The sequence below is a fragment of the Jaculus jaculus genome, chromosome 9 (assembly GCF_020740685.1).
Source record: "Jaculus jaculus isolate mJacJac1 chromosome 9, mJacJac1.mat.Y.cur, whole genome shotgun sequence".
Classification (NCBI taxonomy): domain Eukaryota; kingdom Metazoa; phylum Chordata; class Mammalia; order Rodentia; family Dipodidae; genus Jaculus; species Jaculus jaculus.
In genome coordinates this window covers 47,399,853-47,420,366 of record NC_059110.1, presented here as the reverse complement: position 1 = coordinate 47,420,366, position 20,514 = coordinate 47,399,853, and positions in this window count along the sequence as shown.

The following is a 20,514-nucleotide window of genomic DNA, read 5'->3' as shown; positions in this document are numbered from 1 at the left end:
TGGTGTTCCCAAAGTGAAATAGATAAAAAGCCTACTAAGTTCCTGCTTGATCTGTATAAGCAGAAAATTTCTAGAGCAAAGGAACAAAAGGCCACTTTGAATTACAGCAGCAGAGAATCAAGGTCTCCTAACAGTTTCCAGACTTAAGCCAGTTTACAGATCCTGAGTCCCTTGATTGAAGGGGTGGACAGGACCCCTTGAGGAAAGACCCTCCCATAATCCCCCAAAGTTTCAATGTTAAGCTTACTTCTATCCTTCCTCAGAGGGACCTACAGCCTTTTGCTAGGGTAACTGTACACTGAGGAAAAGGATCAGACCTTCCAGGGCTTACTGAACACTGGCTCTGAACTGACATTGATTCCAGGAGACCCCAAACAGCACCATGGCCCTTAAGTTAAAGTAGGTACTTATGGAAGTCAGGTGGTCAATGGAATATTGGCAAATGTTAGACTGTGGGCCCCAGAATTCACCCTGTGGTTATTTCCCCAGTCCCAAAGTGCATAATTGGGATAGATATACTTCAGAGTTAGCAGAACCTCCACATGGTTCCCTGCCTTGTGGAGTGAGGGCTGTTATGGTTGGAAAGGCCAGATGGAAGCCATTGGAGCTCCCTCCACCAGGGAAAATAGTGAACCCAAAATAGTATCACTTCCCTGGAGGGATTGCAGAAATTAGTGCCACTATACAGGACTTGAAGGATTCAGAGGTGCTTGTTCCCTCCATGTCACCTTTTAACTCTCCTATTTGGCCTGTTCAGAAGACAGAAGAATCCTGGATAATGACAGTGGATTATCAGAAGTTTAATCAGGTGGTGATTCTAATTGCAGCTGCTGTACCAGATGTGGTTTCTTTACTTGAGCAGATTAACACATCTCCTGGTACCTGGTAGGCAGCTATTTATCTTGTGAATGCTTTCTTCTCCATACCTGTCCATAACAACCACCAGAAGCAATTTACCTTCAGCTAGAAAGGTTAGCAGTACGCCTTTAATGTTTTACCTCAAGATTATATTAACTCTCCAGCCCTGTGTCATAGCGTAGTTCACAGGGATCTTGATTGCCTGTCCCTTCCACAAGGTATCACGTTGGTCCATTATACTGATGACATTATGCTGATTGGATTAAATGAGCAGTATGTAGCAGCCATGCAGGAGTTGTTGTACAGCGTATGCACATCAGGGAAGGTAAATAAATCTATCCCAAATTCAAGTATCTTCCACCTTAGTGAAATTTCTAGGAGTTCAGTGCTGTAGGGATTGCAGGGATAAACCTTCTAAGGGGAAGGATTAGTTGTTGCATTTGGCCCCTTCTACCAGTAAAAAAGAAGCACAATGTCTAGTAGGCCTATTTGGATTTTGGAATCAGCATATTCCTCACTTGGGTGTGCTATTCCATCCCATATACCAAGTGACTTAGACAGCTACTAGTTTTTGGTGAAGCCCAGAACAAGAAAAGGCTTCAATAGGTCCAGGCTGCTATGCAGGCTGCTCTGCCCCATGGGCCATATGATCCATCATATCCAATGATACTTGAGATGTCGGTGGTTGACATGGCTGTCATTTGGAGCCTTGAACAGGCCCCCATAGGTGAATTACAGGAGGCCCTTGGGATTCTGGTGTAAGGCTCTGCTGTCATCTGCAAACAATTATTTTCCCTTTGAGAGACAGCTCTTGGCCTGTTATTGGGCCTTAGTAGAAACTGAACTGAATGCTTGACAACAGGCCATCAAGTTACTATGTGACCCAAGCTCCCTAAAATGAGCTGGGTGTTATCTGACACTCCCAGTCCATAAAGTTGGACTTGAACAGCAGCACTCCATCATCAAGTGGAAGTGGTTTATCCATGATCAGGCTTGAGTTGGCTCTGAAGGTATAAGTAAGTTACATGAGGAAGTTGCCCAAATGCCTATGATTGCTACTTCTGTTACAATGCCTGCTGCCCCTAAGCATGCACCTATGGCATCATGGGGTGCACCCTATGACCAAACTGACTGAAGAACAGTATACAAAAGCATGTTTACAAATGATTTAGCATGTTATGCGGGCACTTCCCAGAAGTGGACAGCTGCAGCATCACAGCCACTTTCTGGGACAACTCTGAAGGACTGTGGTGAAGGGAAGTCTTCACAATGGGCAGAACTATGAGCAGTGCACATGGTTGTGCATTTTTCTTGGAAGGAAAAATGGCCAGATGTGTGGTTATACACTGATTCATGGGCTGTGGCCAGTGGTTTGGCTGGATGGTCTGAGACTTGGAAGGAACACAATTGGAAAATTAGTGAGAAGGACATTTGGGGAAGGTGTATGTGGATGGAAATCTCTGAATGTGCAAATGATATAAAGATACTTGTGTTCCATGTTAATGTTCATCAAAAGTTGACTTCATCACAGGTTGACTTGGCTCTGTTTATGGTATGTGAGTGTTTTCTGCACAAAAGCTTTTTATCTTAATGAGATACCACTGGTTGAGTGAATGTTTAATTTTCTATGCTAGTAGGATATTTTTTAGGATGCGATTTCCTCACTCCTATATTGTTAAGATTTCCCCTTATTTTTTTTTTCTTAGAGTTACTGATTAATTTCACATCTTATATTCATTGAGATCGTTAATCCATTTGGAGTTAATTTTTGTGCATGGTGAAAGGAGTGGGTCTAGTTTCGTTTTTCTGTTTCTGTTTATTCAATTTGTTCAGCACCATTCTTAAAGAAGCTGTCTTTTTTCTTATTTGCATTTTTATCTCTTTTGTCAAAGATCTATTACTTGAACTAAAGGTCAGGTCTTAAAATTTGTTCCATTGGTCTACAATATTATTTTTAAGGCAGTACCATGCAGCTTTTGTTGCTATGCCTTTGTAGTATAGCTTTAGATTGGGTATGGTGATACTTTCAGTGGTGTTTATTTTGCTGAGGATATTCATGTATATTTGAGGCCTTTGGGTATTCCATATACATTTTGAGATTGCTTTTTCTTTTTAAAAAACTTTAAAAATACTTTTTAGTTATTACTTTGAGGGGGGGAGGGAGAGAAAGATGCATATAGAGAAATATAGTGGGTGATCCCAGGCCTCTAGCCACTGCATATGCCACCTTGTGCACCTGGCTTACATGGGTACTGGGAAATCAAGCCTGGGTTCTTAGGTTTACCAGGCAAGCACCTTAACCACTAACCCATCACTTCAGCCCAAGACTATTTTTCTATCTCTGTGAAGAATGATTCTGGGATTTTTATTGGTATTGCACTGAATCTTTAATTGCTTTTGGTAGAATAACCGTATTCACAATATTAATTCTACTTACCAGGAGCATAAGACATCATTCCATCTTCTAATGTCCTCCTCAATTTCTTTGTTGAGTGATTTTACATTTCCATTATATAGGTCTTCCACCTCCTTTGTTGGTGTTTTTCCAATGTATTTGATTGTGTGTGTGTACTGAAAATGCTACAACCTCACTGATTGCTTTCTCTGTATATTTGTCTTTTGCATATAGGAAGACTACTAATTTTTTGTGTTGATTTCGCATCGTGCCACTTTGCTTAAGTAATTTATTACCCTTAGACATTTGTAGTAGAGACTTGGTGATCATTAATGTTATCTAAAAATAGGGGTAATTTGACATCTTCATTTCTAATTTGTATCCCTTTTATTTTTTTCTCCTGTTTTATTGCTTGGGTTAGGACTTCTAGTACTATGTTGAAGAGCAATGATTAGACTGGACACCCTATCTTGTTCTTGATCTTAGTTGGAACTCCTTGAGTTCTTTCCCATTGAATATAATTTGGTTTCAGGTGCTTTGCATATTGTCTCTTATGTTGAGATATAAACCTTCATGCCTAGTCTCTCCAGCATTTTGATCATGAAGTGATGTTGTATTTTGTCAAAGGCTTTCTGCCTTCTGTAGAAATGATCTTGTGTTTCTTATGTTTAAGTTTATTTATGTTCTGTATTATATTAATCCAATTCCATGTGTACAACTATCCTGCACACCTAGGATGAAGCCTGCTTGATCCAGGGGCATGATGCTTTGGAGGTGTTGTTAAATTCTGTTTTCAATGATTTTGTTCAGGATTTTTGCATCTAAGTTCATCTTGTACATAGCAACAGAAATCAGTTCAAATCCACATGTGCTATAGATTGGAGAGATCTACAATGACCCTAAAACAGATAGCCTTCTGTCAAAGGACTTGATTACCTGCCTCAGGTAAAGGTAAAACTTGATTGCTAAAGACACCATATGCTGCTAACAAAAAACATTGAGAGATCGGGTTGGAATCAGGAAGGAAGACAGATCCCAGATGGTTAGCTCTTATAATACTGAAAAACACTACATTAAATAAAAATGGCCTACAATATAGTGAGCAAACAGAGGACACTGCTATAGGAAAGCAACCAGCTTGACAAGATGTCTACACCTGTGTAATAGTGACACCCAACCTAGGTGGTTAGCCAGTGACTTTCTGATTTGCTAAGGGATCTGCTCAATGGAAAGAAACAGCCAGAACAGGAAACTAAGTCATAATCTTATGAGGACCAAGATTATGGACTCAATCAAAAAGCTATCACTAGTTTTGGGCCAAAAGAGAGGCTACACCCATCAAAATCTCTCTCAATTAACAATGTTTATCCATTTTAACCTGTACTGATCTCACTCTCCATTGGAGCATCTGTTCTTTTTTTCAAATGGCAGTGAGAGTTGAGAAGAAACAAGAAAAGCCAGCTGCCTTCCTGGTGGGGGATGTGTTGGGCCTTGAGAGGCCCAGATGTGAGGCCTAGTGGAACTTCCTGAGCCTAATTGCCTCCGTCCAGCTATGACTCAGCTGGGAGCTTGGCCCCTGGCCTGCTATTTCCACACTGGAAATTAGAATTCCTGCCTGTGGGCACTTAGAACTCAGCAGGGGGACAAATGGCCTCTGGCCTGCCACTTCAGCACAGGAAGTTAGAGTCTCCCGCTCATGCACGCTTACAACCAATCATCTCAAAGGTCGCAGTGTGCTATTGGCCCTTACATTTTACCCCACCCTCAAGTCTCCGCCTTCTTTCTCAACATTACATAAACACCTGCCTGTAACAATAAAGTTGAGCTCCTGCTTCGAAAGGACTCCCGAATCAGTGCGGTTTTGTCTCCGGTGGCCAGGAGAGGTTTCTGGGTCGTCCGATGCTCATCATTCCCTCAACCCCTAGGAAAGAACCAGCAGGCCTGGTTCTTCCCTCTGCACTACCTGTGCGGGAAGAAGCCCAACATCTGGTGCCCAATGTGGGGCTCTGGGACCCCGACAGACTAGTGTACCCTGTGAGAGGCAGTCGTTGAGGAGGTAATCGGTGTTTGTGGGTGAGCGTACCCTCATAAGTTATGAGGTAGTCTTCATATTTACTACACTAAACTTTGCTTCTACAACCTGTACTTACTTGTCGACATCTCTTCATTCTCTTTCTCTTTCCTTTCACTTTCATTTCACAGACAAGCTGTATCTGCGGCTTTTGTACAACATGTTTACCTATCTTTTGGATCCTTGCAGTTGTATTATACTTGTGTGTATGTGGGTTGCTATTGCCCTAGTTTTATGGACATCTCTCTCTCAACTTTATAATAAGGGACAGTCTACCTCTAAATCAAATCCTGCCTTAGAATCTGTCAGGCACTCCTAAAGAATAGAGGGCTTAATTTGACTGATAATCAGGATCGACAAACCTGGGATTGCCTTTGCAAGCTGGCGCCATGGCTGCCAGAAGGAAATCTCTTTGACTGGGACATGTGGGATAGGGTAGAGGCCCTTGTTTGTTGGGCACATGTGGAAGAGGGTCAAACACTCCCCTCAGTGGTCCTCCCTACGATCTCGGCCCTCAAGGACTGCTTCCCTCCAAGACTAACCAAACATAAACAAAAGACAGAAGGTTGATCTGGCTACTCCTCCTGGAGATACAGCTATAAAACCCCCGAAAGAGGATACATCTTTATACTCCTCAATCAATCCCTTTGAGAGTGCTCTCTGGCCTTCCACGGAACCTCCTCCATTGACTAACCCTTTCGGGACCCCCTTGGCCCCTCCTCCATATTTGGTTGTCAAGCCACCAGAAAATAAAATGCCTTTTTAATTTCCCATCAATCTAAATCCTGGGGGCAATCACCCTGCTGCTTGGTATCTCTGGGAAGCTCAGGACCTTAAGGAGCTTAAAAAGGCAATCTCGGAAGATGGACCCAACTCTCCTTGGGCTGAGACCCTATTACAGGGACTTGCCCATCAACCCTGTACAACCCAAGATTGGAAAAAATCTAGTCAGGGCTATCTTGTCGGGTCCCCTATACCTTAAGTGGTGTGCCTATTTTAAAGATGAATGCCATACACAAGCAGAACGAAACCAAAATCAACAGCCCCCTGTGCCAATAACTTTTGGGATGCTCTCTGGTATCTCTGATCAATATGCTACAGGCACTCAACAGGCAGCTATACCTGACCCGTATAGGGACCAGGTCAGGGCACTGGTCTTGGTGGCATGGAAAAAGCTTGATGAAGGACCCTCTAAAACCCCCCTTATGAGTATTACTCAAAAACCATCTGAGGACTTGGCTACATTTATGGATAGGGTAGAAAAAAATCTCCAAAGAAAATTTCCCCCAGGGGCATTACGAGATCAATTTACTAAATTGTTGGTCTGGGAAGGGATGACGGCCAATCACTGCCTTGCCTGTGTGGGTCTCAAGGACAACTCCATGAGTAGAGGGATTGTAGCCACCAAGGATGTTGGCACTATCTCCCATCAGGCTAGGGCCATGGCTGCTGCCCTTCAGGAAAATAAACAGGGAAATTTAACGGATATGACCTGCGCATTACAATTAAATCCTAAAAACTCAACATGTTTCAGGTGTGGGCACATGGGTCACTTTAAAAAGGATTGCCCCAACAAGACAAAGCCTCCCCTGCCCTCTGGGGGTATAACCAATGCCCCTTGCACCCATTGTCCTAAATGCAAGAAGGGGTTTCATTAGGCTAGAGACTGCCGATCGAAGTTTAACATACAGGGAAAGCCTTTAAACTCTTCCTGGGGATCCCCCCCAACCCCATTAAATAAGGGAAAAGAATCTGTCAAAGCCCACTGGACTGTCCCCCTGGCACCCGGCCTTAGACCCAAAATTATTTTAAATATTGGCAATAAAAAATTCAAACTTCTTATCGACACTGGAGCAGACCGAATGGTCCTAATAAAGGAGGAAGTGCCCCCCTCCTGGCAGCTTGTGCCCGGCCCTCCCCTACTGGGAGTTGGCGGGCAATCCACCTCCTGGGAGACTGCCACATGGCTCACTTGGACTGACCCAGGTGGAGACAAGGGAAAAGTCTGCCCTCTTGTGGTGACTGGGCTCACTGCTAACTTACTAAGATAAGACATCCTTAGAGATGTCAAGGCTTTCATCACTACTGACCATAAGGCCTTTTATAATGATTTCTTAAATAAAAATAATATATATATCAACAACAGTTTGAGGAAGGGAGGAAATGTCATCCCAATTACTGCAATGAACACCCCCCAATTCTAAGGGCCACCATCCAGTCCCCCCCCTTTAAAATCCAGTGGAGAACGGGGACCCTATATGGGTTGAGCAGTGGACTCTCCCTTCTTCTAAGTTACACCAACTCCACATACTTATTGATCAACAATTGGAGGCCGGACATATCTGTCCTTCCACTTGTCCCTGGAACTCTCCTGTCTTTGTCATAAAAAAGCCTAATGGGTCCTGGAGATTTTTACATGATTTAAGAAAGATCAATAAACACATGATCCCCTTTGGAACCCCCCAGAGGGTACTCCCATGGATCCCAGCTATTCCCAATATATACCATATTACTGTCATTGAAATTAAAGATTGCTTCATCTCTATCCCTCTCCATCCAGAAGACATGGGAAAATTTGCATTCTCTGTACCCTCTGTTAATTGTTAGTTGTTTACCCTCCCTTAAAACAGAAAAAAAGAGCCTATCCCCATAAACTCAGTCTCCCATGAGGTTGAGGGGTCAACACAATTCAAAAAACTATTTATTGTCATTATAACTTTGGACAGTATTCAAGAGCCATTTAACTTATTTTCTGACAGCTTTTATGTTGTTAATTTATTACCCAACCTGGTTGAGGCCCATATTAGATTGGACTCCAACCCTATATCTCCTTTGATGATTCAAGCTCGTTCCCTACTCAAACAAAAAATCAATCCCATTTTTCTTCAACATCTCAGGGGTCATCAAAACTTACTGGGATTTCTCTCTCAAGGAAACAATTTGGCTGATAAAATGGCTTCTATGCCTCAATGTAATACTATTACAGAAGCTACACGCTTCTACTTATTGACCCATGTCAACTGGAGAGGTCTCAAACACAGGTTTCCACAGGTACCAATCAAAAACCTTAAAAAAATTGTCCGGACTTGTAAGTCCTATCAGCCTTTCCTCCAAGTACCCCCCCTTCAAAATACAGGAAACAATCCTCAAGGGCTCCGCCCTAATCATCTTTGGCAAACTGATGTCACACACTATTCTCCATTTGGAAAACTTAAATATATCTTTCTTTCAGTTGATACCTTCTCCCTTGCCTGCTGGGCATCAGCACATGCCAGGGAAAAATCTAAACATGCCATTAGTCATATGCTTCAATGTTTTGCCACTCTTGAGCTGCCTGATCAAATTAAAACAGATAATGGCCCCTGCTTCATAAGAAAGGCCTTTATAGACTTTCTCCAGACCTGGAAAATCTCAAATTCCACAGGCATCCCATAAAAACCCTCAGGGCCAAGCTATAGTTGAAAGATATAATCAAACTCTTAAAACTCAATTACAAAAACAAAAAGGGGAAACCTTACCCCCACATGACCAACTAAAAAAGGCATTATTTACCCTAAACATTTTAAACTTTCCTAAAGAAAATAACAATTATCCCCTTTTCAAAAACATTGGTCCTCATCTGTTACCTACAGTTCTATCTGGGTAAGATGGAGGGACCCATTGACTGGGGCCTGGAGAGGGCCTGATCTGCTCCTCACAGCAGGGAGAGGGTTTAGATGTGTCTTGCCTCAAGATGAAAAAAGACTCATTTGGGTACCAGCGAGAGACCTAAAATATTTGTCCCAACAAGGGGACACTGACTATCACTTCTCTAGGGAGTGTCCTGCCCCTGAGGACCATTCCTAAAATGGTCCTTCACCCTGCTAAATTGAATAACTCCCTCCCTTGCAGAGGATTGCTGGCTTTGCCTCTGATCTGGGCCTCTCTGGCTACTTGCAGTAGAGTTGTCCATATGATCTTAAAAAACTGCTCATCCACCTTCCCCATCCCCGTCCAGCTTTTCCCAATGTTTCCTCTGGGAATTTGGGCCCCGCCTTCCCCTAATAATTCTGGTATAAATGTGATATACATTCATCCTTCCTTCTGTACTTTTAACACAACTGAGCCCAGTGCTCAACGCTGCCTGCCTTCTGGAATGGCTTATGTTTGTGGAGGCGAGATGGCCTATAATTTTCTGCCCACCAATTGGACGGGCCTTTATACCCCAGCCACCTTAATCCCAGATGTAGATATCATTTTTGGAAGCTAGATTCCCTGGCTAAGATACTCCTACAAAACAGGAGAGGACTAGACCTACTAACGGCTGAAAAGGGAGGCCTATGTTTGTTTTTACAGGAAAAATGTCGCTTTAACGCCAATAAATAAGGAATCATCCAGGACAAGATTACGAAGCTCCAGGAAGACTTGGAGAGGAGGCGATGGGACCTCCAGGACAACCTGCTGCTTACATGACTTCTTACCCTACCTCCTCCCTCTACCTGGACCCCTCCCCATCCTCCTCCTCCTCCTCCTTCTCCTTCTCTTCTCCTCCTTATCCTCACTCTCGGGCCTTGTGTAATTAACAAAATTACACAATTTATTCACCAGCAGCTGGAGACAATAAAACTTCATCAGGCCAAAATCCATTATCACAGGCTGGCAACTCAGGAATTACATTCCTTAGACAACCCACGGCCACCTCCTCTGTCCTCCATGTGACCAATGACGGGTAAGATCCCCAGAGGGGGCCAACCTAAGACAGGCCACGTAGTGGGCTCTCAACGAACTAGACACATGGTACCCAATGACGGGTAAGATCCCCAGAGGGGGACAACCTAAGACAGGGGCCATGGTGACTAATGCTCTTACAAAAACAAAAGGGGGAGATGTTGGGCCTTGAGGGGCCTGGACGTGAGGCCTAGTGGAACTTCCTGAGCCTAATTGCCTCCGCCCAGCTATGACTCAGCTGGGGGCTTGGCCCCTGGTCTGCTATTTCCACACAGGAAATTAGAATTCCTGCCTGTGGGCACTTAGAACTCAGCACGGGGACAAATGACCTCTGGCCTGCCACTTCTGCACAGGAAGTTAGAGTCTCCCGCTCATGCGCGCTTACAACCAATCATCTCAAAGGTCGCAGTGTGCTATTGGCCCTTACATTTTACCCCACCCTCAAGTCTCCGCCTTCTTTCTCAACATTATATAAACACCCGCCTATAACAATAAAGTTGAGCTCCTGCTTCGAAAGGACTCCGGACTCAGTGTGGTTTTTTCTCCGGTGGCCAGGAGAGGTTTCTGGGTCGTTGGATGCTCATCATCCCCTGAACCCCTAGGAAAGAACCAGCAGGCCTGGTTCTTCCCTCTGCACTACCGTGCGGGACGGAGCCCAACAGGGATGAACCACCCCTCTAACATCAGCTAGGTCCCAGGAGAAATCACAGAGGGATTGGAGGGATGACCAAAGTGCTGCTTCCATGGTGAGCCTGAAAACCTGCATCAGGGTGATTGAGACAGATACTTAGGATATTACAAAGTTCCAAAGCAGAAGCTAGAAACTGTTGAGAGCACAACACTGATACCCGCCTCTGCTCCCCCCCCACACACACAAACACTCAAAATGGCTGACTGCTGCTCTTATAACTCATAACTCATAAACTTATGAAATGCAGGCAAAGCAAAGGGAAATGATGGCACCAACATATGATATGTCCATACAGAGTTTCTATGTAATAAGAAACATAAAGGCTTAGAGAAGTATTTTATTTTTTTCTCTGTGAGTAGTTTCTTTGTTTAAAGCCTGTAAAATATGGCTTAAATCTTTTATTTTGAATAGATACTTTAAAATATTCCCCTATGATGTTATGAATAATACCAGGTAATACACCTGAAGTTCTCAGTCAAATCTATTAAACTTATGTGAACTCAGTACAGAAAGGAGTGCATTTTTGCTTATTTCCTTTTCAGAACATATCATATTGTATTAAACTTGTTCATTTACCATTCTCTTATCAATATATCTCAAGGTCTGGGTGGGTCAATATCTTCTTTCAATTTGCACTACCAATTTGTATTGATATTTATTAAATGTGTATAAAAATGCTCACTGATTTTTTTTTGACTAAATGAAGCACAAATGCAGAATACATAATTCTTAGACATGTATTGATGCTTATTCAATATTGCTATTGTCTGTAAGACTATTCCTACTTTGGGCTTTTTAAGTCTTACTGTCACAGTTTAAAGGGTGAAGTTAGGAAAGTCTTTCAATGCCTTAAAAACAGAAAAAGGATGCACTGTTCAAATTCCTAATTGATTATCTTCAGACAAATGCTGGAATTTTCCTTGGGCATACTAACTATTATTCAGGAATGAAAATCCAAATTAAAATTTCCATAGGTAGTGATTGATAGGAAAACATTTCATCCATCCATGTACCTCACATTCACTCTTTTAGTAAGTATTGTTTAAGGAATTAAACAATACTTTGAATGAAACACTGCATACTGCACCATCTACATCATATACAAAGCCAACTTCCTTATAGTAGAGATCACTTTCTAACACAAAGCAATAAAATATTTTCCTTAGGCCACATTAACATATTATGAAAAAGTACCGACATATAGAAACAAGCATCTTGAATATGGATTTTTTTTTCTGATTTTTATATAAAAGCATCATAGGGGCTAGTAGTGACTCTGCTGGCAAACATATCTCATTATATTTTATTTTTCCCAATTAATTGAAATGCTGACTTGCTGAAGATGCTTTAAAATAAGTCACATTTGACAATGATATTATTAACTAGTTTATTATTATTATTTTGCATTAATGTCCTCAGAATACATATACTTAAATATATAGCTATTAATAAAATCATTTTATTAAATTAGTATCAAATTACATTTGGAGGATTCTTAAAACTGATTTCATAATGAATTCAGTTTGAAGCAACTTGTTTTATGGGAATGATTATATATTCTTTTCAGCTCATATTTCATATTTCATATGCATCACATAATAGCACATTTGTTCCTTTTTTCTTGCCAGAGTCACTTATGCATTGTTTTTTCTTTTTCCTGCAAATACAATACTTTAAATGGTCAGCATTTCTGTGTATATTTAAGATTGTCTCAATAAGTACTATCTCTATAGTGCTCGTAATTAATGTTAATAAAGCAGATTTCATTGAAAGGGTTCAAAAGAAGACAATGTTGACCTGAGTGATTTGGGAGCGGAGTTGTGCATTTCAAGTTTTTAATTGAGCTAGAAAGAAAGCAGACAGATAACACAGCACAATGATACAAGTGATGAGAAACAATAGCTGGAGGCTGTCTCTAAGAGCCCACAAACTTGTATCATGGTGTGCCAAATGCTGTAACAGCCCTTGAAATGCTAGCTAAAATGGTGCCAAGGCATTAATGACAAAGTAAGTGACGGGATATGGAGCCAGAGAAAATGATTGTATTTGTGAACTTCAAAACTCTTTGATTGGAATATAAATTAACAAGTCCCACTGAAGGTGTAGAATTTTATTTTTATATGGCTAAATTTTATTACATATATTATTGAGAAATCGAATGTTTGAACTATTTTGTTTCTTAAATTTCAATTAAACATAACCCTGATGTAGATTCACCAGACAAGGAGTGAAATTACACATTAGAAAATGACCAAGCAAAATACAATATGCACATACTTAATTAATGCATTAAATAATCAATATAATTTGTACAGCCCAAAGATAAAGCCACAAGAAAATATTTTTAATAATAGCTTAATAATTACTTTGCATTTATAATACTTTTAGGTAATTCTATGGCTTAATGGTCATCTTTAAGAATTTTTTGATTGGTGATTAAAGCTTCTATAGCATTAGAAAATTGTCTACTCTATTATTAAGAATATGTTTTAAGAAGACTGAAGGTAATTTATTTTGTGGCTCAGATTTGACTGTCACTTGGTTCTTTAGTCCTTGCTAATCAAGTCTTCTATCCAGCCACCTCTATCCCGTCTCATTTCTGCCTAAGACTAAGCTATACTAATACAGTGTATAATGCTGTATTATAACATAACATAAAGTTATGAAGTCTTAGTGTCGTTTAAGGACCAGTGCTCTCTATTCTTCCAACTTCATCCAAAATAAAAAGATAATCTTGAAAGTACTGAATTATATGTCATTTGGACGTACTTAATTATATTGCCCTGTGGTTTTGAGATAAAACTGAAAAGGTATTCCATGTAAGGTAAAAAATCCACTTAATGCAAGAGTCTCATGAGAGAAAACTGAGCTGGAATCAACCCAGATGTCCATCACTAGAAGAACAGATAATTAAAATGTGGTATATCTACACAATGGGATTCTATACAGCAGTAAGAAAGAATGACAATGAAATTTGAGGAAAAAGTGGTTGAACCTGGAATGGATCATTCTCAGTGAACTTACCCAATCACAGAAAGAAAATCACCACATAGTCTCACTCATCTATGGCACCTAACCTCAATCTACCCAAGACGCTGACATATCCAGCAAGCATTTCAAGGACTAGACAATAGGGTGAGTGGGGAGGGAGGAAAGGGCAAGGGAGGGGGTGGAAGACACAAATCTAGGCCCAAATGGCAATGGTACCATAAAATTCTACATCCCAAAGGGCAGACCAAATGATTGAACCTTCATCAGGCCCTTAGAGAGAACACCTGAGCCACAAGACACTGGAGAGGGTTTGATGAAGACTGACCTTTATCTTCTACAGCTTCTCTCCCTTTCTCTTTCAGTCTCTCTTCTCTCTAACTCTTTTAAATTAGTTATCTTTTTCTTCCTTTTCTCTGTGGGCACTGACCTGTAACTCCCAGTACCAGCATGTGGCTTTCATCCACAAAGAGCTTTGGATCAGAGAGACCTAAAAGGTTTCCTAAAAGAAAGACAGATTTCTGTCAGAGTACTAGATGACCCACCAAAGGTTATTGGTAAGACCCTACTGCTGAAGACACCATATGTGGTTGACATGTAAAATGGAATGGCATGGCTAGAAGCTGGAAGAGAGTCAGTCCCCAGATAGTCAGTGCATCTAGTGGCAGAAGGTGCTATATGGGCTACTGGAGGAAAATGACCTATATTTGTCTAAGCAACTCATGATCTAACCTACTTAGCAGCAAATAATGTGTTATGATGCGCATACAAGTGCAATAGTGGTGTACAGCCATGGTGGGAAAATAACTGTCCTTGATTTGGCTAGCTGATCCCCTCAGTGGAACAGGACCCATATCTGGAGCTGGGAAACAAGTCAGAACCGTATCCAAACATGAGCCCATTCTCCATTATCAAGCTATCACCAATTGTGGGCTACAAGTGGGCTGTTAAATTCTCTATTAAAAAAAAAAAAGTTTTATCCCATTTGTCTGGTGCTAACTTTACTCTCCATTGGTGAATCTGCTTCTCTTTTTCAAATAGACACAGATCCTAAGGAAAGAACCAGCCCATAATACATCAAAAGGGCCCTAGCTGAAACTCAGAACAATGGGCAAAACAGGCAAGAGTGCTATTTTCTTGGTGAACTGGGTACCAGCACAAGGGTGAAGGAAACTGACACAGAGAACAATCAACTTCTACCATATCAGATATCCAGAGACCCAGAGACCCCCATCACCTCATCACTGAAGCAGACCAAAAATGAACCCAACATGGTTTGGGGAAATTTTGCAGAAGAGGTGCTGGAAAGAATGTCAGAGCAACATTTTGGGTTGTGAAATGCAGAGATATTTCTCCCACCCATAACTGTGGGCTAACTCCACAATGCATGACCCATACCTCAACAAGGAGGGGCTAGGGGAAGGGAGGTAGTACATGGATGAGCCTAGCAATGGTACCAACTTGACCATATTCACTGAGTACAAAAATAATTAGTTAAAAAAATACTAAATTAAAAAAAATTAAGTGAAAAAATAAATAAAAAGCACACACACAAAAAACTAGTAAGATGAGTTGATCTAGGTACACATTGGTATTCACATCTCAAACTTAATGGAAAAATCTCCTATTCAGCAGGAGGGACAGGTTTTGATGATTTGTCATTCATTTACTATATTCTAGGGGTGTACACCCTGTATCCATAGGATGCATACCCAAGGATAGCTATGAATGCAGCTCAACACACAACTGCAAATTTACTTAAAACATTGTGAGATTATTTTTGCTTTTTTTTTTAAATAATTTTTTTTTTAATTTTATTTATTTATTTGAGAGCGACAGACACAGAGAGAAAGACAGATAGAGGGAGATAGAGAGAATGGCGCGCCAGGGCTTCCAGCCTCTGCAAACGAACTCCAGACGCGTGCGCCCCCTTGTGCATCTGGCTAACATGGGACCTGGGGAACCGAGCCTCGAACCGGGGTCCTTAGGCTTCACAGGCAAGCGCTTAACCGCTACGCCATCTCTCCAGCCCTATTTTTGCTTTTTTGTGTAAAGTTTTCAAATGTGAACTTTTTAGATTATGATGTATTGCAATTTCAAAATACTGAACAGATTTTAAAAGAACAAAAACAAGGTCCTGTTTAAACATAAACTTGAACTCTAAACATAAACTTGCAACTTTTAAATCTGAACTATTTTCACATAATCCCTTAACATATTTATTATTTTTATGTTTTAGCGTTTATTTTACATGTTAAAGATTGCTTATTTCAACAATATTAGTACATATATTTTTCATAAACAGGTATAACAAATTATGTTGTATAATATAGATTTACTTTTTTACAGATGCAATAAATATTATTAAATAATACCAACATATTTCATGATTTGAGCATGTTTTGATGTTGGTGAATTTTATTAGGTCTACTTTTTGCCAAATTAATACAAACCCTTTCGGCTGGAGACATGGCTTAGTGGTTAAGGCACTTGCCTGTGAAGCTTAAGAACCCAGGTTCAATTCCTCATTCTCCACTTAAGCCAGACGCACAAGGTATCACATGCACCTGGAGTTAATTTGCAGTGTCTGGAGACCCTGGTATACCCATTCATTCTCTTTACTTCTATCTGCTTCTTTCTGTCTCTCTCAAATAAGTAAATAAATATTTAAAATAAATACAAACTAGCTTCTTAATTGAATGACCCCTGTGTCTCCAATACACAGATCACCTGCTCCAGAAGGTGTGCATGCAGAGTGATTAGTCCAAAACTACCAGTTCCTTCTCCACCTCCCTGGTCCCTGACCTAGTACCTCTTCTCCTGGCTTGGGGGTACCTGGACCCTGTGTACCTGCTGCTACAGAAGGCATTCCTGATTGAATTGTCCCTTGGTACCCAACTCCAAATCCCCTGTTACAGAAAAGTGTGCACAGAGTTAGTAGGCCATATAGTTCCCAGTTCATTCCCCTTCATCCATGCTCCTGTACCCCTGTCCCTGTACCCTTGTTCCTGGCTTGGGGCAGCCTGGTCCCTGTGTGCATGCTGCTGAAGCAAGCATTTTTCTCTACCTTCCTGATTGATCTGCTTTTGGGTTCCCAAATCCTTGCTCTCCTGCTCAAGATACCATAACTCCCAGTTTTTCCCACTTTCCAGTTCTCTTGTCCCTGTGCCCCTGCTGCTGGCTTGGAATGGCCTGGAGCCTGCATGTGCTGCAAAAGCAGACCTTTTACTCTGGCTTTCTGATTGACCATCCCCAGCATCCCTAAAATCCCTATTCCACTAAGCCAGAGAGTACACTGGCCATGGTGGGAATTTGCATCTTGTCCCTGAAATCCAGGTCAGAGGCATAGTGAAAATATTCAACAAAATTATTGAAGAAAAATTTCCCAATCTTGTAAAATAAATTCCCATTTAGAAACAGGATGCTCACAGAACACCAAACAGACAGGACAAAAGAAAAGTCTCTCCAAAGGACATCATAGTTAAAACTTTTCACGATGAAAACAAAGAAAGAATGGTAACAGTAGTGTTGCAGTCAGGTTTGCATTGCTGGCAGAAATCATCCAACCAAGAAACACTTTTGGGAAAAAAGAGGATTTATTTTGGCTTACAGACTTGACACTGACCAGATGAAATTTGCTATAATACCCATAAACTTGCTTCCAACAATACACTGACTCCAGGAGGCATAAATTTCCAAATCTCCATCACCTGGGAACTTAGCATTCAGAACACCTAAGTTTGGGGGACACCTAAATCAAACCTTCACAAGCAGCAAGAGAGAAACAACTGACTACATACAACGGCATTTCCACCAGAAAGAATTACCTCAGATTTCTCAATGGAAACTCTGAAAGCCAGAAGGACCAGGAATCAAACATTTCAAAGTTGAAACAGCTGCAGTTTCCAATCCAAACTATATTACCCAGCTAAAGTATCTCATAATAAATGATGAAAGGAAAACTTTGCATGACAAAAGTCAACTCTATGATTATTTGAACACAAAGGAAAACCTAAAGAGAATGCTTCATTGAATACTCCACACAGAAGAGTCAAAAAACAAATAGTAAGAGCCTACAAGATGATCACAATAACAAAAACATGAAAAGCTCAAAGTACAAAGAACAAGAAAATACCAAAGTCCATGAAGTATGCCATCATGGTAGGGATTAAATTGAAACTCATATTTATCACCTTAAAATTTATCAGACTTAACTCACACATCAAAAGACACAACTTAAGGCTGGAGAGATGGCTTAGTGGTTAAGCGGTTGCCTGTAAAGCCTAAGGACCCCAGTAGAGGGCTCGATTCCCCAGGACCAGTGTTAGCCAGATGCACAAGGGGATGCAAGCAACTGGAGTTCATTTGTAGTGGCTGGAAGCCCTGGCACACCCATTCTCCCTCTCTCTCTTTCTTAATCTCTCTCTCTCTCTCTCTCTCTCTCTCTCTCTCTCTTGCTCTCAAATAAATAAGTAAAAATAAACAACAACAACAAAAAGACACAACTTAAAAGGTTGGATCAGAAACATAGACCTTTCTATCTGCTATCTTCAAGGAACCACCTCACCACTAAAGACAATCAGCTCCTCATGGTGAAAAGATAGCTATTCTAAGTAAATGGGAATATGAAACAAATAGGTATTGCTGTATTAATATCTGATAAAATATACTTCATACCAAAAGTAATCAAAAAAAAGACAAAGAAGGCAACTTCTTACTCATCAAAGGGAATAATCCAGCATGAGGACATCATGATCATAAACCTACATACACCAAATACATGTGCACCACAGTTTATAAAATCAAACCTACTTGACAACAAAACAGAAATAAACACCAAACCATTATAGTCAAGGACTTCAATACTCTACTCTCATCAATATATGCCAGGCTCCTTCCCGGGCAGGTAGGTAGTGCTGTGGAAGGACCAGGCCTGCTGGTTCCTCCCAAGGGGTTGAAGGAGGAAGATGAACATATGGCAAACTCAGAAACCTCTCCTGGCCACTGGGGGAAAAACACACTGAGTCGGGAGTCTTTTCGAAGCAGGAACTCACAAAAAACTTGCTTTATTGCTATGAGCAGTTGCCTATATCATGTTGGGAATGAAGGCAGGGATTTTAGGACGGGGCAGGGGAGAGGTAAGGGCCAATAGTAAACTTTAGCTATTGAAATGGTAATTACAATTGCCACACAGAAGTGGCAGGCCAGATGCCATTAGGTGTCTGGCTGAGTCCTAGCTGGCCAGAGACAGGTCACCAAACTTTAGCTAGGCTCAGGAAGTTCCACTAGGACTCACACCTGAGCCATTCAGAGCCCAACATCTACCTCTTTTGTTTTTGTAAGAGCATTAGTCACCATGGCCCCTGTCTTAGGTTGTCCCCCTCTGGGGATCTTACCTATAATTGGTCACATGGAGGGCAGAGGAGGTGGCAGTGGGTTATCTGAGGAACCTAATTCCTGAGTTGCCAGTCTGTGATAATGTATCTCGACCTGATGAAGTTTTATTGCCTCTAGTCGCTTGTGAATAAATTGTGTAATTTTTAACTTGCTTACATGTAGGTGCTATAGTTTTGCTAAAGCTGTGTTGCTGCCAAAGATCTAGAGCTATGGATAATGAGAATGGGTAGCAGACACAGAATGAGCAAAAGACAAACACTTGTAGCAGCAAAGCTTCCTATCCAAGAAGTGAGAGAATTTCATCTAGGCAAGGCAGACTTAAAAGCAGATATTAAGTCATCAGCAGCTTTAGCTGCATTAAAAGTAAGATGATTATTTTGCAAAGACAAAATCTCTGAATGTACCTGGATTATTAATTACACAGGCCCAACAGTGAGGATAAGGAGGAGAAGGAAGGGGAGGGTTCCAGTTAGAGGGAGAAGGTAGGGTAAGAAGTCATGTAAGCCCATCCATAGCGGGTTGTCCTGGAGGTCTTGCTGCTTCCTCTCTAAGCCTTTCTGGAGCCTCTTAATATTGTCCTGGACAATTACTTATTTATTGGCATAAAAGTGGCATTTTTCCTGTAAAAATAAACATATGCCTCCCTTTTTGGCTGTTAGTAGGTCTAATCCTCTCCTGTTTTGTAGGACTACCTCAGCCAGGGAATCTAGCTTCCAGGAATGATATCTACATCTGGGATTAAGGTTGCTGGGGCACAAAGGCCCATCCAATTGGTGGGCAGAAATTCATAGGCCATCTCGCCTCTGCAAACATAAACCATTCCAGAAGGTGGGCAGAAAGTCATAGACCATCCCCCCTCCACAAACATAAACCATTCCAGAAGGTGGGTAGCATTGAGCACTGGGTTCAGTTGTGTTAAAAGTACAGAAGTAAGGATGAATGTATCCCACATCTATACTGGAATTATTAGGGGAAGGCGTGGCCCAAATGCCCAGAGGAAACATTGGGAAAAGCTGGTCCGGGATGGGGAAGGTGGCTGAGCAATTTTTTAAGGTTGTATGGGCAACTGTACTGCAAGCAGCCAGGGAGGCCCAGATCAGAGGCAAAGCCAGCAATCAAACAAGGGAGGGAGTTATTTAGTTTATCAGGGTGAAGGACCATTTTAGGAACAATCCTCAGGGGTGGGACACTCCCTAGAGGAGTGCTTGTCAGTGTCCCCTTGTTGGGATAAATAATAGGTCTCTCGCTGGTACCTAAATGGGTCTTTTTTTATTTTTTTTAAATCTGGAGGGAAGACACATCCAAACCCTCTCCCTGCTGTGAGGAGCAGATCAGGCCCTCTCCAGGCCCCAGTCAATGGGTCCCTCCATCTTACCCAGATAGAACTGTAGGTAACAGATAAGGACC